Source organism: Miscanthus floridulus, chromosome 18 (genome assembly GCF_019320115.1).
Source record: "Miscanthus floridulus cultivar M001 chromosome 18, ASM1932011v1, whole genome shotgun sequence".
Classification (NCBI taxonomy): Eukaryota; Viridiplantae; Streptophyta; class Magnoliopsida; order Poales; family Poaceae; genus Miscanthus; species Miscanthus floridulus.
The window spans coordinates 11,793,444-11,802,009 of record NC_089597.1 but is presented as its reverse complement, the minus strand read 5'-3'; the positions used below and the strand labels follow the sequence as shown (position 1 = coordinate 11,802,009).

Sequence of the window (8,566 nt, the reverse complement as noted above, 5' to 3'; positions counted from 1 at the left end):
CCCTCTTTATAGTACGACTTTCCTAAACTCAAAATTGAAAAATATAAAGTGCCTTCATTGCTTTGAGTTCGAAGCCTTTGATTTAAAATCGATTGAGGATTCTCACTTCTGTTCGTGGTTCAATCAAGTCTCCGTTTGTACTTAGGAAATGTGATTATTGCTCATAAAACTTGTTAGATCCTAAATTGTTTGTCATTAAAAACACCAAACCCACTTGCTGGGCCAACTACATTTTCACAATGAACTCCTACAACTTAATGAACAACATTATAACAATAGTGCTTGTAAAATAACAATATATGCACCGGGGCTTGTCTGGATAACTTGTATTATACTAAATTATTAATGTTGCATCGGTGCGACATATCATTTAGGTACGATGGTGGATTGATGGATCAACTGAAGAACGTTGTAGCCAAACTTGAAGAAGGTGCAATGGTGGTCCATCCTGGAGCTGGTGTGCTGGTGATCAAGTCCTCTAAAAATCATTTTTTATAGGGGAGTGTACGGTGTCAGATGGCTCAGTGAACTTCTCAGACGACATTTTTTTAGTAAATAAAATGTCGTATGTCCTGAAATTAATTTTGCAACAGTGGCTAGAGGTGGCGTGAAGCTACCACACATGTGAGGTTGTTTTTTTTTAAAAGGCATGTGAAGTTGGTTTTTGACCATATGTGCAGTTGGTTTTTAGTAGTGTGGTACTCGCAATGTAAGTTGAATACTGTTAATTCCTTTCGATACATAATATGTGGAATCCGTAGTTGTATAGCCGTGTAGAATCAGATCGACTTTTGGTTTAGCTTTATAAAATGTGAGATAATATCAGCTTTTGAAATTATTAGTCAAGATAAAAATATCTGGTAGTATTAATTTCCCCTCAGGTTAATTGTTTGAAACCCACATCTCACTTTTAACCTTGTTTTGCTATTAATAAATTGATTATCTAACAGTAAATTTTGCTTGTTGATTGCAAGGGGAAATCATAAACAGCTAGTGACGACCTTTCTGAAAATTTCGTGCCTCACACCATGGATTTTCTGTTCTAAGTTAAAATTAAACCAATGCAACATGCCAACACACAAGAAAAGTTTCCATTCATTAATATTCACTCTCTCAAGATCTAGCTTGTTCGGCAATATATAGCTCCCCAGTGGGCAGAAAAGCTGATACTTGCCAGGACTATTGACTACATATAGACGACTAATTTGGGCGATGACTACTGAATATATAGTGTTAGGGGCAGCACCAAGACCCCCGAATGTATCCCTAATGGACTTCGATGGATACGATACATAGCCCAATGGCCCAAAGGGCGGTGACTCGACACCTTGATAGATTATGTATGTCCACTTATTTTGACAATTAATGTTGACTCGTAATGAATTTTGATATGAGACCGGTGCCATTGAAAAGCTTATCTCCTTAGCTTTCCTTGCATATACGGAACTTCGACTCAAAATGGATAAGGACTGAGCCTCCAATAACTTGGCTTGAACGCCCACACTAGTCTTCTCCACCTCCATGCCCTCTTTAAGTACTTTACCTCATAATTTCTAAGAATAGTATCATCAGATGGCAATCTATTATCATAATCACAAAATAAAATATTTAGAAATGAGCTCAACTAAAAGTTAATTGTCATGTGCTCGAACTTTAGTGATTAGCCCTGGTATAGCATAATGTGTGTCTAAAGGAAGATATCCTCAATCTATAAGCATAATATTGTGCCATGGGCCAACACAAAATGCAGCCTGCGGGCCGCGATGGTTTTGTGAAGATCCGGCCACAGCAACTAATCAGGGATTCAGGGAAGGCCTGTTGAGGCTTGCTCCATCATCAGCCGAGGCGAATTGGTCCTGCCGTCCACGTGAACTCCAGGGTAGGCAGCGCAGGTAGCCCAAGTTTACAACAAAGATTTCATAAGGTCCATAATACTAGACCTGATCTCACAAGGGACATGGGAGGATAGAGAGGCAAATGGAAAATGGAATCTCTTTTGTCTCATTGGCCTTCTTTTACAAGTTTCCTTTGGAGAATATATATAGGATTATTAGCCATGTGCTCTTCTGGATCATCAACAGTCTTTGTTTATTTATACTGTATTCCTTTTTCTCTGTCTTTCTCTTTGGTACTTATTCCATTTTCTTTTGTTCACTTTAATTTGCCAAAGGAAGGACGTGCTGTGCTGGACTAGGACCACGAGTCTCATTTTCATGAGACAGTCTTTCTTTACAAGATCCCTTTTCTCTCTCTCTTTGGTATCTTATCCATTTTCTTCTCTTCTCTTTGCCAAAGGAAGGACACGTGTGTACAGGACCACGCAGGGGCGGAGGACCCGGTAGGGAGAGGTAGGGCGCTCGCCCTACCTTGACTCCGCTTCAGATCCCCACCCCTAAGCGCTTCTTGCTGCTAGTCAGTAGCCATGGGCATAGTTTGGTAGTTCCAAAGTCTGAATACGAATGCAGTGCTAAAAGTCTTAAAACTAGAGGTACATGTTGCAAACCTGTAATTAGAAAATTTTTAACATAAAATAATTTTACACTTGTGCTGTTATACATATATACCAATTGGTGTTGGTCGAATACAGATTTGACGAAATTTTGGTCTGATGATGGCACCACAAATGTTATCGATTTCGCCATACCTCAAATTTTTTCCGTCCTCCGCCACTGGGACGACGACTCATCATTTTCATGAGACCTGCACTAGTATGCTTTAATACCAATCTGCTGATGACAGCGTGCACTAAAGATCACATCGATGCAACTTTTGTCAGCTGTAAGGCAGTTTACGGCGGCATCAGCATCGACATCAGCTTTAGTAGGTTACATGCATACTGCTGGGAGCATTTTTGTGTCTGTAGCTGGATATATACCCCATTACTTTTATTTTCTTGTCCCTACTATCGAAGTCATCATACTCTAAATATCTGGATGTACATGGGACCATGACTTACAAGCCAAGTAATGGCGTTTCTCATCTTTTTACTGCCTCGTAGACCCTCGTCCTGTACAATACACTCTAAAAGTTTTAAGATAACGTAAGAGAATACTTCAATGACACATGTACCCATAGATTAAAGATAATGAAAAAGTTTCTCCTCAAATTGTGGTTTATTTTAGTAACTTTGGCTAAATATGAGTATAGACACTACATACTTACATAGAATACATTAGATTTCAGTATAAAATTTAGAAGTCATGATGCACTATACTTCAGGACAAGGGGAGGACCTACTAACCATGTGAAAGAGGAAGACACCAAATAAAAATCCAAGAGCATGTTTGGTTACAGACCATAGCCTGCCACACCCGAGTGTAGCACACTCTGTGTCGTCCAAAACCAGCGCCACAACCTGTGGCGAGTTTTTTCTCTTTGTTTTCTGTGGCGGCCTTAGCTCAACAACCAAACAACACTCTGTGTCGTCCAAAACCAGCGCCACAATCTGTGGCGAGTTTTTCCTCTTTGTTTTCTGTGGCCACCTTAGCTTTCTCTCAGCAACAAACAACAGCTTTTATCTTGTGGCTGCCCGCTGGTTGTGGTGTGGCGAACGACGGTTTGCAACTAAACAGCCCAGTGTAGGAGTTGTCCAATTTGACAAATGTACAATCTTTTTCTTGTTTTCATGTCCAATTTTGGGGTTTCCCCTAATATCATACAAAATAAAAAAGTCATGAAATTTTAGTCAAATTAATAATAATGCTTTAGTGCAAATAGTCCCGTGGTTATTTAAAAAATTGGTATTTTTTTTATATTCCCCTAATGTCAACGAAATTTTAGTCAAAATAATTCAAAATAAAAACTTTACCAATTTTTTCATTAACCACAAGACCATTTGCACTAAAGCATTATTATATAGCTAATCAAGAATGTGCCCCCAAACGATCAGCGACCATGTCATGGCAAAGCATGAGTAGGAATGAGATAGAAAAGCAAGGAGACAGAGAAGGGTCATTGTGGTACGGCCTTGGTGGCGTCGGCTGCGAGGCAGCTTGTCTGTAAGAACAAACGTTTGCATATGTACTGCATGGATCAGTAGGAGGACTCCACATAGGGGGCCACTAATGGTTGCTGGTAGACTCAAGTCTTACTTGATGGGCTGTGCATTGCTCGTTAATGGACTGGCTATGGCCTTTAACCGTTGCATACAACTGCCTTGCCGGTTGAGCTGCGAGCATCCCTGGTGCACACTCATGGGCCAAGGGAGTGCACAAGAGGAGAAAAGTTGCTAGTACTAATAGGGAAGTATTTTTTTACCCTGGTGCCGGTGCACCACGCTAGCCCTACGTGGCTTCGCCCCTGCTACATAGAATACATTAGATTTTAGTATAAAATTTAGAAGTCATAATGGGAGTACGTACTAACCATGTGAAAGAGGAAGACACCAAATAAAAATCTAAGAGCCTGTTTGGCTACGGACCATAGCCTGCCACACCCGAGTGTAGCACACTCTGTGTAGTTTTCTGTGGCGGCCTTAGCTTTCTCAACAACCATCCAAAACCAGCGCCACAATCTATGACGAGTTTTTCCTCTTTGTTTTCTGTGGCCGCCTTAGCTTTCTCAACAACCAAACAACAGCTTTTATCTTGTGGCTGCCCGCTGGCTGTGGTGTGGCGAACGACGGCCTGCAACTAAACAGCCCAGTGTAGGAGTTGTCCTAGCTACGTGAAAACGTGAGGTACTAGTTTCTTTTTTTGAAAATGTTAGGAGGACAAGGAGGGACTCCCGCATGAATAAGATGCAAGCTAGGCCAAAGATCGAACCTTGACCGACTAGCTCAACCATAGGGAGCACACGCCACCGGACTACAAGTGCGTTTGCACGAACCAATGACCTCGTTCACTGATCACTTTCCCTCTCTATCTGTACCACCTAAAATCATACATGGCGATTTATGAGACGAGAGGTGACTAACCTCGAAAAACAAACTTTTTTCAATGTTGTCGTCAACAGACTCTGATCCAAGGGGTGACTGAGTTCGGTAATGGGGTGTGGACAGCAGTGATCTAAATAATGTCACAAATGGACGATCTACAAATCCTATAATTGGGAATACATATATAATTTCTAATTGGTTACAGCAGAATCCTTGGTCACGCGGGATAAAGGCCATGTTTGTTGCGACAACTTATTTCAACCATGTTTTGCATCAAAGTTGGCTTTCTTCCACAGCTAGTGTCAATAAGAATCTTGGAAGACCGGCTGGACAAGCACTCCGGGTGGCACCCTCGTGGTCTGGGTTCGATCCCCCACGGAGTGAATTGCAGTGCCGAAGGTAAAAAAGAAATCTCCTTATTAGCCCTACGTTACTCAAAGCATATGTTTGTGGCACCGACCCACTCACAGGCCCCTGTGTGAGCGTGGGACACGAGGTTCGGAGGTTTTCTCAAACTGGGTGATGAGTCCTCTACCTTGATGCAAAATGTTCCGGGGCGCATGCTATCCCTTGCGGTACCTGATCTCACAAGGGACATGGGAGGATAGAGAGGCAAATGGAAAATGGAATCTCTTTTGTCTCATTGGCCTTCTTTTACAAGTTTCCTTTGGAGAATATATATAGGATTATTAGCCATGTGCTTCTGGATCATCAACAGTCTTTGTTTATATATACTGTATTCCTTTTCTCTCTCTTCGCCTTTGGTACTTAGGGCGTGTTTAGTTCTGAAAATTTTTGGCTTTTGACTACTGTAGCACTTTCGTTTGTATTTGGCAAAAATTGTCCAATTATGGACTATTTAGGCTTAAAGATTCGTCTCACGATTTCTCGACTAACTGTGTAATTAGTTTTTTTTTTCGTCTACATTTAGTACTCCATGCATGTGCCGCAAGATTCGATGTGACGGTTACTATGCAAAAATTTTTGGCTTTTGGGTGGAACTAAACGGGGCCTTATTCCATTTCCTTCTTCTCCTCTTTAATTTGCCAAAGGAAGGACGTGCTGTGCTGGACCACGAGTCTAATTTTCACGAGTCTTTCTTTACAAGATCTCTTTTCTCTGTCTCTCTCTCTCTTTAGTATCCAGTCCATTTTCTTCCCTCCTCTTTGCCAAAGGGAGGACACGTGTATGCTTTATTAACACCAATCTGCTGATAGCCTGCACTAAAGATCGTATTGATGCAACTTTTGTCAGCTGTAAGGCAGTTTACGATCGACATCAGCTTTAGTAATGTATTGGTTTAGCCCTTGCCCGATCAACATCAACATCGACATCAGCTTTAGTATTATATTACCAACTGGGACTAAAAGTCATATTTTAGTCCCAGTTCCCTAACCCGCGATTAAAGGGAGACCTTTAGCCCTGCCCCGATTGAAAAACCGGGATCAAAGGGATTTTCCAACCGGGACTGCGCAAGTCCTTTGTGCACTAGTGCTAGCAGCCCCCAGCTTAGCAGTTAACAACACCACTCACTATAACGAATGAGCACGCCGCACGCAGGGGAAAGAGACACGCCGGGGACGTGATCCTTTACCCTATCCGTGCTCCACTGTGCCAGAGTCGCACCCTGCGTCACACCAGCGTGCATGGACCACTGTTTGGCCATCATGCAGGATAGAGAGCCGGGGGGAAACGCATGCCATTTATTTAACCTTAAATCCAACGCATGCATGCATGCATGCTGGCTTCGGCCTCCGGTCGTTGCGTCGGTGGAGACCAGTCAGGGCCAGCGTCCGTCGCAGTGGGGCAGTGGCTGCCCTGTGCTGTGCCCGCCCCGCCCACGTGAGCCCACGCAGCAAGGCTCAGTGGCTCACCAGCACCGCGACGGCGTGTGCGGGTTTCATCCGAGGGAGGCGTCCGCCTCTGTCCGGAACGCGGCGGCAACGGCCCAGTTCTTGGTCCTGGCGTGCATGTCCGCGACGATGACGTGGTCGGTTAGGTTATGGAACTGGAATCCGAGATCGAGGTGCACGAGGCTGTCGCGGTCCGTCTTGCCGTACTTGCGGATCCGGTGGTCCTTTTCGGTGATGGGCACTGCGCCGGCCGAGATGGCGAAGACGCCGTCCAGCTCCACGGTGACGGCGTTCACTTCCTTGGTGCGCCTGACGGAGAGCCCCGGGAGTGCCTTGGACGCCCAGCGCGCGTTGCGGACGGCGTCCACGTCGACGGGCTCGCCGTCGAATAAGGTGACCCGGATGTGGTCCTCGTCCTCGTCCCACTCCGCGGCCCTGCGAGCGCCGACGTAGAGGCGGTGGTTGTCGCCGACGGTGAGGCCCAGCGCCTGCACCCAGGTGAAGTCGTGGTTGAGGGCCGGGTTGTGGTTGCCGATGAAGTGGGCGTTGATGTGGAGGTCGGCGTCGGAGACGATGCAGAAGTCCGGCCTGGTCCTTCTTGCCGTGGAAGTAGAAGGTTTTGCCGTCGCCGCCGGTGAAGCGAGGGTCGCCGCAGGCGCTGCCCGGCCAGAGGTCACATGCTGCATGCAGGGTATATATACGGTACGGTGTGCGTGCGTGAGTGACATTTTTACTACTAGCTAGCTAGCTAAACTTGGTCGGGATCGACGGACGTACGGCAGAAGGCGAGGCAGTAGTCGCAGAAGACGATGCAGGAGTTTGGGCATTCGGAAGGGCAGCCGACGTAGCAGGTCGGAGTACCGCTGTCGTCGGCGCAGGAGGCCTCGTAGTTGCGCTTGTGCCCAAATCTGCCGGGGGTGAGGGGGACGAACTTGGAGTTTGGCGGTGGCTTCTGCCCTGGCTCGAGCGTCTTCTTGGGGGGTGGGTGGGGTCTCCTGATCGGCCCCCTCGCCGACGCCACGCCGCAGGACGACAGCGCCAGCAGGAGCGCCACCGCCATGCCGGCGCGCCTCCCCATCATCATGCTTCGTCTTCACAGCTAGCTAGCTAGCTTCTGTATGTAGAATACGATGGCGAGCTGGCCGATCGATCGCCTGCTGGATGATGATCGAGCTAGCTAGAAGGATCGAACAGTATATATAGTAAATTGCATGCAGGGGATGGATGGAGCTGCTGGGGGAGATCGATCATATCGATGGATGCAGTTTGCTTACAGTACGTACAATTGGATCAGTGCCAATTAATTATTAAGCTAATATACGTACAGTAAGTCTATCTGTGTTGGCGCTGGCATGGAGAAGCGTAGCCAGCGGCTAGCGTGTCAACGATTGCAGAAGAGCACACTGCTTGATCGAGTGCGAGCTGAAGCTGTCACCTGCCTCCCTTCTTGCAAGGCCGCGAGCTGCGCGCACCACTTGAGTACGAACGGGAACGTGTAGCTGTCAGGCTCGACGCCCGCCTCCAGCATGTCAACGTACAGGCGCAGCGCGGCAGCCGGCTCACAATCGCCGCGGCCACCACCGACGTGGCCGCGCATCAGGGTGTTGTAATCGAAGGCCTCCGGCTCGATGAGCGACTCGAAGATGGACGCCGTGAGCTCCATGCCCCCCAGCCAACCCGAGAGCGCACGCCGCGAGCAGCGGCCGCGCGTGCCGCCGGCAGCGGTCAAGGCCCAGCTTGATGTGCCGCACGTGCGCCTTCCTGACCTCGTCCAAGCATCTGCGCCTGGGACAGAACTAGACCTCCCACCATGCTCGCACCATCGGCGAGCGGTGGA

The 8,566-nt window shown here is 46.8% G+C and overlaps 1 pseudogene; it reads right to left on the bottom strand.

The window, feature by feature from the left end:
- Positions 1-6,283: 6,283 nt before the first annotated feature.
- LOC136523099 (uncharacterized) lies at positions 6,284-7,993 on the bottom strand (annotated as a pseudogene).
- Positions 7,994-8,566: the final 573 nt, after the last annotated feature.